Raw genomic sequence first — 13,149 nt, 5'->3', positions numbered from 1 at the left:
CTAAAACAAAACCGAGCCATAGCCCTAACCCAAACCCTTAATTGAACCAATACCTAACCCTACACCAGTCCTAACCTTAGCCCTAATTCTAGTCCTAACCTAACCCTAACACTAACCTTGAGCCTGACTCTGACCTTACACTAACCCTAACTCTAACATCACTCTAAAAGTACACCTAACCCTAAAACTAGGACTAAGCCCTAACTGCAACCCTAAAAGTAGCCCTAATAATAACTTTAGTTCTTACATTAGCCGTAGCCCTAATCCTAGCCCTAACCTAACCCAAAATCTAGCGCTAAACTGAGCCCTACATCTCGTTATAACCCTTACCCTAACCCTAGCCCTAACCATTACCCTAAACCTAAACCTAAACCTAAAACTGGCCCTAACCCTAAATATAACCCTAGATTTAATTCTAACCATAATCCTAGCCCTAACTCTATCTCTAACGCTATAAATTACCCTAAACATAAACCTAACCCGAATGCTAACACTAGCCCTAAACTTAACCCTAATCTTAAACCTAGACCTGACACTAAACCTAACCGTCGCCCTAGCCCTAACCATAGCTCAAACCCTAACACTTACCCTAAACCTAACTCTAACACTAACCCTGGGCCTACCCCTAACCCTAACCCTAGCCCTAATCCTAACCATAACCCTAGCCCTAAACTTATCCATTAACCTAAACATAAGCCTAACACAAACATAGCTCTGACCATAGCTCTAAACTCACCCAATACCTTAACCCTAACTATAAACGTGATGATAACACTAGCCCTAACCCTAAAGCTACTCTAACCCTAATTGTAAACTTAACCCTAGTCCTAACACTAAACCAACTCTAACCCTAAATATAAACCTAATGCTGGACCTAACCGTACACCTAACCCTTGCCATAGTCCTAATCCTAGCTCAAACCCTAACAGTTATACTAAACCTAACACTAACCCCAGTCCTAAACCTAAATCAAACCCTATCCATTTAGGCCTAACCCTAAACCTATCGCTAACACTAACCTTATCCTTTACCTAAGCCTAATCTGAACACTAAACCTAACCCTGTCTATTACTCAAACCCTATCCCTAACCCTAATGCTAATTCGAACCCTAAAACTAAACCAAAACCTAACTCAAACTCTGAACAAGACACTGACTCTAATAACCTAGCTCTAAACCTGACCCTTACCCTAAACATATCCCTTAAACTAGACCTAGCCATAAAACTCACCCTAACAGTATCCCTAACTGTAACCCTAGAACTGACATTAACACTCTACCTAATTCTTTCCTTAAACCTAACACAAACCTGAGTCCTCATCCTAGACCTAAAACTAGCCTTAATATTAACCCAAAACCTATTCCTAGCCCAAACCCTAATTTCAACCCTCGCCCTAGTTCTGAACCTAAGTATAACCACATCCCTTTCAATAACCCTAACCCTAACCCCAACATTGTCACTAACACTAACCCTAGCCCTAAACCTAGGCCTAAACCTAACACTAACCATAGCTCTAATTCTAGCCTTAATTTATTGCTAACTTTAACCCTAACTCTAACCCTAGCCCTAAGACTAACCCTAACTCTAGCCCTAGACCTATTCTAGTACCACCCTTATCTATTGCCTAACCCTAACACGAGCCCTAACCTTAGTCCTAATCCTAGCCCTAGTCCTAGACTTAGGACTAACCCTAGTTCTAAATCTAACCACAAATCTAAACCTAAACCTCACCCTAACACTTGCCCTAACTCTATTTCTAATTTGAAAACTAGCCCTAACCTTAGCCATAGAACACAAACAAAACTGAGCTATAGCCCTAATCCTAACCCTTAACCTAAACCAAATCCTAACACTACACCTAGTAATAACCCTATATTTACAACTAATACTAACCCTGACTCTGACCCTAAAAATATCTCTAAACATTATCCTAACCCTAAACTTACCCCAAACACTAGACCTAGCCAAAAACTTAAACCTAAAACTATCCCTAAATGTAAATCTAGTACTTACATTAGCCATAGCCCTAACCCTAACACAAAAACTCCCCCTAAACTGAGCCTCAACTCTAGCTTTAATCCTAACCCTAAACCTAACCCTACCACTAACCCAAACCCTAGCTCTAAACCTAGTCCTTACACTAAGCCAAACTCTTATCCTAATGCTACCTTAGTTCTAAACCCTAATCCTTAGCTTACCACAAACCATAACTCTATTACTAGTCCTAACCCTGCTGGGAGCCATTAGCCAAGTAGGTATGACAATTTCCTTGCCAGCGTGCCCCTTGTTGCAGTGACATTGAATGTAGGTGACCTTGCTCAAGGACCAGGGCGGATTAGGGTGTTCCCGGTTTAGGGCGTTCCAGGTTTAAGATTATTCCTGCTGGGAATAGGGCGTATCCTGCTGCCTGAGTTCCCCTTGAGTTCTCACGGGATTCAGACAGTATATTTTGGGAGACAGAAGCCCAGTGAGAGTGGATTTGGGCAGACAATGTGGATTTCCCCAGAACTTGTTTGTAGACGGCTGGTGTGAGTTCGGGAATAAAGAGTTGCTGTTTGAATCTACAAGCTGTGTGGTGGCTCGTGATTGTGTGCCCAGCCAGACTGCGGCATTTGTGCCCAGCCAGACTGCGGCATAACCCTAGCCCTCATTCTATCTCTAACCCTAACCCGAAGCCTAACTCTAATCCTTACCCTTATTCTGACCCTACCACTAACCCTAGGTCAAAGCTTGACCTTAACAATAAACCGAACTCTAACACTAGCACTAAAAGTAAATCTATACCTAAACTTAACCGTGACACTAGCAATGGACCTAAACTTAATCCTGAATATAGCCATAACACTAGCCCTAGTCCTAAACAAAAACCTAGACCTAGCCCTAAAATAACCATTAACCTAACGCAAAGACTAACCTTACCCCTAGCCTAAACCCTAGTTCTAATTCTGGTCCTAACCATAAACCCTATGCAAACCCGAACACTGATGCTTACCATAATACAAATCCTAGATCTAAACCTTATCCTAAACCAAAACTTAAACATAACACTAGACATATCTATAACCCTAACACAAAAATCTAGCCATAACCATAACCCTAGCTCTTACATTACACATAGCCCTAACACTAGCCATAAACCTCACAGAAAACCTAGCCCTAATACAAGCCCTAAACCTAGACCTAAGCATAACCATAACTCTAATTCTAGCCCAAACCCTAAACCTAATGCTTGCCCTAACCCTAAGCCTAGCTCAAACTCTAATCCTTACCCAAAGCATAACACTAGTTCTAACCCTAAACCTAACCCTAACCCTATCCCTAATCCTAACTGTAACCATAGTCCAATCCTAGCTCTAACTTTATCCAATTACCTTAAAAATAACCCTAACCCTAATGCTAACACTAGCCCTAACCCTAACACTAACCATAGCCCTGATTCTAATCCTAACCCTCGCCCTAGCCCTAACCCTAGCTCAAACGCTAACACTTACCCTACACCTAACCCTAACACTAAACCTAACCTTAACCTAAGCCCTAAAACTAGCACTAAACCTATCCATTTCTCTAAACATAAGCCTAAACCAAATGATAACCCTAGATCTACCCCTAATCCTTTCCCTAATACTAACCCTATACATTATTCTAAACCTAATCTGAACTGTAAACCTAACTCTATCCATGACTCTAACCCTAAACCTAAGCCTAATGCTAATTTGAGCCCTAAACTTAAACCTTAACCCAAACTGAACCCTAACCCAGACTCTGACCCTAATAATAACCTAGCTCTATACCTGACCCCTACCTTAAACCTAACCCTTACAGTCAACCTAGGAATAAACCTATGCCTAACACTATCCCTAACCATATACCTAGACCTGACATTAGCCCTAGCCCTAATCTTAATCCTAACCCTAACACAAACCCTAGCCCTCATTTTAGCCCTAAACCTAGATTTAATCCTAACCTGAACCCTCACTCTAGCCTTATCCCTAATTATAACCCTCACCCTAGTCTTATCCCTAATTATAACCCTCACCCTTGCAATGAACCTATCTATATAACCCCCTCTTTTCCCCTAAAATTAACCCTAATCCTAGCCCTAACATAGGCCTAACCCTAACACATTTCATAGCACTAATCCTAGCCCTATTTGAACCCTAAGCTTAACCCTACCCCTAACCTTATCCCTAAGACTAACTCTCACACAATAGCCCTATTTGTATATATAAATCTATTTGTAACCCTAACCCTCACAATAGACCCAAACTTAGCCCTAAGCCTAGCCATAGCCCTAACCCTAGATCTAAACATAACTATAAATCTAATCCTAATCTTAAGCCTAAAACTTATTCTACCACTAGATCTAACACTATTGCTAATCCAAAAACTAGCCCTAATCCAAGCTCTAGCCCTAAAACAAAACTGAGCCATTGCTCTAACCCTAAACCTTAAACTAAACCAAACCCTAACCCATAACTAGCCATAACCTGAGCTCTCTTTTGAGTCCTAGGCCTAAAACTAACCCTCACCCTGACTCATATCCAAACACATACCCAGCTCTAAATATCATTATGCTAAAACTAGACCTAGCCAAAACCCTAATACTCAAACTAACCCTAATCATAACCCAAGTTCTTACATTGGCCTTAGCAAAACCCTAGCCCTATCCAGAACAAAAAATAGCCCTAATCGGAGCCCTAACACTAGATTTAACCCTAACCCTAAAACTAGCCCTAAACCTAACTGTAATCCTAGGCCTAACCCTAGCTCTAATCCTATCCATTACCTTAAGCCAAACCCTATTTATAATGCTAAATCTAGTCCTAATCCTAATCCTTAGCCTAACCCAAACAATTACCCTATTACTAGTCCTAACACTAGCCCTCATTCTAGATCTAACCCTAACCCAAAACCTCACCCTAACCTTCAACCTTATTCTGACCCAAACACTAATTATAGGTCTAAACCTTACCCTAAAGCGAAACCAAAACCTGAAACTAGCCCTACCAGTAAATTTATACCTAAACCTAAACCTAACACTAGCCCTTGACCTAAATCTAATCCTAAATCTACCTATAACTCTAGCCCTTGACCTAAACAAAAACTTAGTCCTAGCCCCAACAATAACCCTTAACCTAAACCAAACACTAACCCTAAAACTAAACCTAATCCTAGTCCTATTCTGGCTTTCACCCTAACCCTAACTTTAACCTGAACACTGGCCCTGACACTAACATTAAACCTAGCTCTTAACCTGAACCTAACCCAAAACCTACACCTAAAACTAGACCTAGACGTAACCTTAACCCTAAAACTACCTCTAATAAGAACCCTAGATCTTACATTACACATAGCACTAATCCTAGGCCTAAATCTAACACAAATTTTACGCGTAATTGAGGCCTAAACCTACCCTAAGAAAAACCCTCACCTAACCCTAACCCTAGTACTAACCCTAACCCTAACCCTCACCTTAGTCCTAACCCTAGTTCAAAGCCTAACCCTTAGCCTAAACATAACCCTAGCACTATCCCTTAACATAACCCTAACCGTAGCACTAATCCTAACCTTTACCCTAGACCTAACACTAGCTCTAAACCTAGCCATTACCCTAACTCTAACCCTAACCCTAGTGATAACTCTATCACTAACCCTAACGAAAACCCTAACCCAAAACAAAAACCTAACCCTAGACCTAACCTAAACATGAACCTTGCCATAGCCTTAACCCTAACTCAAACTCTAACATTTATCCTAAAACCAACAGTAAACCTAGCCCTAAAACTAAACTTAAACCTAAACCTAACCTTAAACATAAAGCTAACCTTACATCTAACCCAATCTATTACCCTAAACTAATCCTAAACCTAATGAAAACCTAGCCCTAACCCTAGACCTAACCCTGACCATAACATTAAAAATAACTGTCATCCTAGACCTAACCCTAGCTCAAAACCTAACCTTTACTGTAAATATAACCCTAACCCTACCCTAAGCTAGGGTTAATATCCCTAACCCAAAACCTAACCTAACTCTAGCCCTAATCCTTACCTAACCCTAGCCCTAACCAAAGCTCTAAAGCTATACATTATCCTTATGATAATCCTAATCTTAATGCTAACCCTAGGCATAACCCTAACCCTTTTACTAACATTAAAGTTCTCCATTGCCCTAAACCTACCCTGAAACCTAAACCTTACCCAATCAATTGCCCTAACCCTAACTTAAACCCTAAGGCTCATTTGAGCCCTATCCCTAAACCTTAACCTAAAACAAACCCTAACACTGATCCTGACCCTAAAAACACACCTAGCTCTAAAACTGACAATTAACCCAAGCCTAACACTTTCACCAGACATAGACACAAACCTAACCCTAATTCTACCCCAAACTGTAACACTAGACCTGACATTAGCCCTAGCCCTAATACTAGACCTAACCCTACAACAAACCCTAGCCCGCATCCTAGACTTAAACTTCGCTTTAATCATAACCCTAACCCTAACCCTAGCCCTAGCCATAATTCTAACCCTCACTCTACCTCTAAACCTAGCTATAAAACAATACCTTACCTAAAAATTAACCATAACCTTAGCCCTAAAACTAGACCTAAGCTGAACACTAACTTTAGCCCTAATCCTAGCCCTAGCTTAGCTCTATCCTTAAAACTAACCAAAACACTAGGACTAAGACTAACTCTCTCACCCTAGCCCTAGCCCTAGTTCTAACCCTATCTGTTACCGTAACCATAACACTAGACGTAACCCTTGCCCTATAGTTAGACCTAGTCCTAATTCTAGATCTAATGCTAAATCCAAATCTAACCCTAACCCAAAGCCTAAGCCTAACACTAACACTAGCCCTAACCCTAATGCTAATCTTTTAACTAGCCCAATCCCTAAACCTAGGACTAAAACAAAAAGGAGAAACAGCCCTAACCCTAAACCTTAACTTAAACCAAACCCTAACACTACACCTAGATGTAACCTTAGCTCTAATTCGAGTCCAAACCCTAACCTTAAAACTTACCCTGACCCTGACTCATATGCTAACACTGACCCTAGCTATAAAGACCACCCTAAACTTAAACCAAACCCTAACAGTAACCCTACACCTAATTCAAGTCAAAACCCTGACCTTAAAGCTAACCCTGAACCTAGTGATATCCTAACAGTCACCCTACTTATAAACACAGCCCTCTCTTTAAACCAAACACTAACAGTAACTCTAGCCCTTATTTGAGTCCTAACCCTAACCCTAAAACTAACCCTGATGCTAACTTTTATCCTAACAATAACGTTAGCTCTGAATATTACCCTAACCTTAAACCTAAACATAACACTAGACCTACCCCTAACCCTAACCCTAAAAAATAACCCTAATTGTAACCCTGGCTCTTACATTAGCCAATGCCGAAATCTAGCCCTAACCATAACAATAAAATTAGCCCTAATTCGAGCTCTAAACCTATATTTAATCCTAACCCTAACCCTAACTCTAGAATTAACACTAACTCTAATGCTATCCCTTACCTAAGAAAAATCCTAACCCTAATGGTAACCATAGACCTATCTCTAATTCTTAGGCTAACCAAAACCCTAACATTATTAATAGCCCTATCCCTAGCACTCATTCTAGCTCTAACCCTATCCCAAACCCTAATGCTAACCCTGACCCTTATTCTGCCCCTAACACTAACCTTAAGTCTAAAATTGACACTAAACCTAGACAAAAATCTAACACTAGCCCTAGACCTAAACCAAACCCTAAATTTTGCCTTAACTCAAGCCCTAGACTTAAACATAAACCTAGCCCTAGTCCTAACAATAATCCTTAACTTAACTCAAACACTAACCCTACACCTAGACCTAAACCTAGTTATGGCTGTAACCCTAACTCTAAATCTAACCCAAACACTGACCCTGCCTTTAGAGTAAATCTATCTCTAAATCTGACCTTACCCAATAATCTAAACCTAACACTAGACCTAGCCATAACCCTAACCCTATCATTAAACTTCAACTTAACCCTAGTTCTTACATTACCCATAGCCCTAACCCTAGGCCTAAACCTAACATAAAACATAGAGCTAATCCTAGGCCTAAATCAAGCCTTAAGCATAACCGTAAACCTAATCCTAGCCCTAACCCTAACCTAACCCTCGCCTTAGTCCTAATCCTAACTCAAAGGATAAATATTACTCTAAACATAACCCTACAACTATCCCTCAATCTAAGCCTAACCGTATCCCTAATCCTAACGTTAACCCTAGCCCCAAACCTAGTTCTAAACCTACCCATTACTCTAAACCTAAACCTAACCTTATTGATAATCCTAGGCTTCATGCTAATCCTAAACCTAACTGGAAAACTAACTCAAGACCTAACCTTAAACCTCACATGTCATAGAGCTAACCCTATCTCAAACCCTAACCCTTACTATAAACCTAAAAAAAAAAAACAAACAAACAAAAAAAAATAGCCCTAACTCTAAGCCTAAACCTCAATCTGCCATTAAACATAGCCCTAAATCTACATTTGATCATATACATTACCCTAACCCCAACCCTATCCCTAATGACGTCAGTAGCCCTAATCCTAACCCTAACCCTATGAGTACTATAATCTTATCCCTAGAAGTAATTCTAAACCAAACCCTTACTCTAGACCTAACCCTAGCTCAAAACCTAACCCTTACGCTAAACATAAACCTAAGCCTAACCCTAGTTTTAACCCTAACCCTAACCCTAATTCAAGACCTATTCCTAACCATAAACCTAGCCCTAAACTTAGCTCTAATCCTATCCATTATACCAATCATAACCCTTACCCGAATACGAATCCTAGGCCTAACCTTAATCCTATCAATAACCCTAACCCTATCAATTACCCTAAACCTAATCTAAACTCTAAACAAAACCCTATCATTACCCTAACACATACCCTAATGCTAATTCAAGCCTTAACCCTAAACCCTAACCTCAACTAAACTCTAACACTGACCCTGACCCTAATAAATCTCCTAGCTCTAAAGTTGACTTACAATAATCCTAACCCTTACACTAGACCTAGCCATAACACTAATCCTAAAACTATGCCCAAACATAAGCTTAGACATGAAATTAGCCATAGCCCTAATAATAGCCCTAAACCTAACACAAAGCCCAGCCCTTATCCTAGCCCTAAATGTAGCCTTAATCCTAACTCTAAACCTAACTTTAAGCCTAATCCAAAAACTAACCCTAGGAATAATCTTAGCCCTAATTTTGTCCTATTCCTAAACCTAGCCCTAACCCTAGCCCTACGACTAACTTTAACTCTCAACCTAGCCCCATCCCTAGTTCTAACCCTATCCTTTACTAGAAATCTAATCTTATCCCTAACCCTAGCCCTATCCATTACCCTACACCTAACCTGAACTAAAAACCTAAAACTGTTATTAACCTATCCCTAACCATAATGATAACTTGAGTCTTAAACCTAAACCTTAATCTAACAAAAATCCTAACTCTGACCCTGACCCTAATAATACGCATAACTCTAAACCTGACCCTTACAAGAAACCTGACCCTTACAATAGACCTAGCTATAAACCTAACCCTAAAACTCTCTCTAATTGTAACTCTAGACCTGTCATTAGCCCTAGCTCTAATCCTAGTCCTAATCCTAACACTAACCTTAGTCCACATACTAGCCATTAACCTCACCTTAATCATAAAACTATCCCTAACCATAACCCTAATTCTAATCCTCACCCTAGTCCTAAAAGTAGCTATAATCCCTCTACTTAATCTAAACCTAACCCTAACCCTAACACTAATACTAACCCTAGCCCAAAACCTAGGCCTAACAGTAACACTAACCCTAGTCCTAATCCCAGCTCTAATTTAGCCCTATCCCTAACCCAACCATAAACCTAGCCCTAAGACTAACTCAAACACACACCCTAGCCTTATACCTATTTCTAAACCTATCCCTTACCATCACCCTAAACTTAGCTCTAAACTTAACCCCTGATCCTAACCCTATCCTTACCCATAACTCAAAGCCTAGATCTAAATCTAACTCTAAATCTATCCCTAAACCTAAGCCTAAACCTCACACTAACACTAGCCCTAATCCTAACATTAATCCTAAAAGTAGCCCTAACTCTACCCCTAGCACCAAAACAAAACCGAATCATAACACTAACCCTAATACTTAACCTAAACCAAACCCTAACCCTACACCTAGCCCTAATCCTATCTCTAATTCTAGTCCTAACACTAACCTGAAAACTAATCAGGACTCTGTCTCTGACTCTAGCATTAAACCTAGCTCTAAATAGCATCGTAACTGTAAACTTAATCCTAACACTAGACTGAGCCCTAACCCTGACCCTATCACTAGCTCTTATCATAACACTACTTACTACATTAGCCATAGCCTTAATCCTAAACCTAACCTAACCCAAAACCTGGCCTTAATCCGTGTCCTAAACCTATTTTTTTTAAAATATTTATTTATTTATTTATTTTTAGTTTTTGGTGGACACAACATCTTTATTTTATTGGTATATGATGCTGAGGATCAAACCCAGCTCCCCGTGCATGCCAGGTGAGCACACTACTTCTTGAGCCACATACCCATGCCCTAAACCTAGCTTTAACCCTAAATGTAAATCTAACCAAAACCCAAACAAAAACCCTAATCCTATATCCATCCCTAATCTTCGGGTAAGGGATACGGTTAGAGCTAGGGTTAGGGCCACGGTTAGGGTTAGGGTTAGGCTAGTGTTAGGGTTAAGATTAGGTTTTAGCTTGGGTTAGGACTAGAATTAGAGGTAGGAGTTGTGTTATGGTTAGGGCTAGGGTTATAACAACAACTAATATACGAACTAGGGTTATGATTAGGGCTAATTTTAGGGTTAGGGTTAAGGCGAAGTCTAGTGTTAGGGTTAATTTAAGGTTAGTGTGATGTTTAGAGGTAGGATTAGTTTTAGTATCAGTGTCAGGGTCAGGGTTATTTTTAGAGTTAGGGTTAGGGCTAGGTGTAGGTTTATTGTTGGCTTTAGGTTAAGGGTTAGGGTTAGGGATATGGCTTGGTTTTGGTTTATGGCTAAGGCTAGGGGTAAGTAAAGTTTTAGTATTAGCATTATTGTTAGGGATAGTGTAAGAGTTTTGATTAGGATTATGGGTAAGGTTAAATTTAGAGTCAGGTTTAAATTTAGAGTTAGGTTTAGATCTAATGTTGGGCTATGGCTAAGTATAGAACTAAGGATAGGGCTAGGGTAAGAGTTAGAGTTAGTCTTAAATCTAGATTTAGGGTTAGGATAGGACTAAATTAGGTTTTGTGCTAGGCTTAGTGTTAGTGTTAGTCTTAGGGTTACGGCAAGGGTTATGGTTAGGTTTCATATTATGGTTAGGCTTAGGGTTATGGATAGGTTTAGGGTAAGGAATAGGGTTATAGTTAAGTTTAGGGATAGGGCAAGGGTTAGAATTAGGGTTAAACCTTAGGTTATGGTTTGGGTTAGTATTAAAGCTAGGTTTAGGGCTAGGATTAGGGCTAGGACTAATTTCAGTTTCAGCTTTACAGTTAAAGATAGTTTTAGGGTTAGGTTAGATATAGTGTAAGAATTAGATTTAGGGTTAGGGTCAGGTTTAGAGTTAAGGGTATTGTTTGGGTCAGGGTCGTGATTAGTGTTTGGGATAGGTTAAGTTTTAAATTTAGGGCTCAAATTAGCATAGGTTTAAAATTAGGGTAATGATATAGTTAGGTTTAGGTTTCAAGTTAAGTTTAGAGTAATGGATAGGGTTAGGATTAGGGATATGGTAAGGTTTAGGCCTAGGGTTAGCATTAGGGTTAGGATTATGGTTAGGGTAATGAATAGGGTTAGAGCTAGGGTTAGAGCTAAGGTTATGGTCATTAGTGCTAGGTTTAGGATCAAGGTTAGGGTTAGGGTTAAACTCGGTTTAGGGCTCAGATTAGGCTTGGTTTTGGGTTAAGTTAGGGCTAGGTTTAGGGTTATGGCTAATGTAATTACTAGGGTTACAATTAGGGCTAGTTTTACTTTTAGGGTTAGGGCTAAGTCTAGTGTTATGTTTAGGGTTATTTTTAGGGTGATGTTTAAAGCTAGGGTTAGTATTAGCATCAGAATCAGGGTTAGGGTTAGTTTTAGAGTTCTGCTTAAAACTTGAATTAGGACTAGGGTTAGGGATATGTGTAGGGTAAGGGTTTTGTTTAGGTTAAGTGTTAGGGTTAGGGCTGTGGCTCGGTTTTGTATTAGGGCTAGGGCTAGAGTTAGGGCTAGTTTTAATAGTAGTGTTAGGGTTAGGGTTAGTGTTAGGTTTAAGCTTAGGCTTTGCATTAGGGTTATATTTAGAGTTAAGTTTAGATCTAGGGTTAGGGTATGGCTAAGGTAAAGGCTAGAGTTATGCCTAGGGTTAGGACTAGTTTTAGAGTTCCAGTAAGGGATAGGGTTAGAACTACTTTTAGGGCTAGGGAGAGAGTTAGACTTAGTTTCAGGGCTAGGGTTAGGATTAGGTGTAGGGGTAGGGATAGGGCTAAGGTAGGTCTAACATTAGGGATAGGGTTATGTATAGGGTTAGGGCTAGGGTTAGGGTTAGGGGTAGTGTTAGCTTTAGGCTTAGCCTTTGCATTAGGGTTAGATTTAGCATTAAGGTTAGATCTAGGGTTAGGGCTAGGGCTAAGGATATGGCTAGGGTTATGCCTAGGGTTAGGGCTAGGTTTAGAGTTCCAGTAAGGGATAGGATTAGAACTAGTTTTAGGTCTAGGGAGAGAGTTAGACTTAGTTTTAGGGCTAGGGTTAGGATTAGAGGTAGGGGTAGGGATAAGGATAAGGTTGGTCTAAAATTAGGGATAGGGTTAGGGCTAGGGTTAGGGTTATGCTTAGGGCTAGGGCTTGGGCTAGGTTTAGGGTTAGGACTCAAAGAAGGGCTAGGGTTACTGTTACTGTTAGGAATAGGGTTGGTTTTAAGTTAGGCCTAGGTTTAATGTTAGGGTTATGATTAATGCTGTGATTAGGGCTAATATGGGCAAGGGTTTATGTTCAGGTTAGGGCTAGGATTATATCTAGGAATAATGTCAGGTCTAGGGTTATGGTTATAAATCGTTTTATGGTTAGGTTTCCGCTAGGTCTAATGTAAGGATT

This window comes from Marmota marmota, unplaced genomic scaffold (genome assembly GCF_001458135.2).
Source record: "Marmota marmota marmota unplaced genomic scaffold, marMar, whole genome shotgun sequence".
Classification (NCBI taxonomy): domain Eukaryota; kingdom Metazoa; phylum Chordata; class Mammalia; order Rodentia; family Sciuridae; genus Marmota; species Marmota marmota.
The sequence above is the reverse complement of the archived record's forward strand: the minus strand, read 5'-3'. Positions refer to the sequence as shown.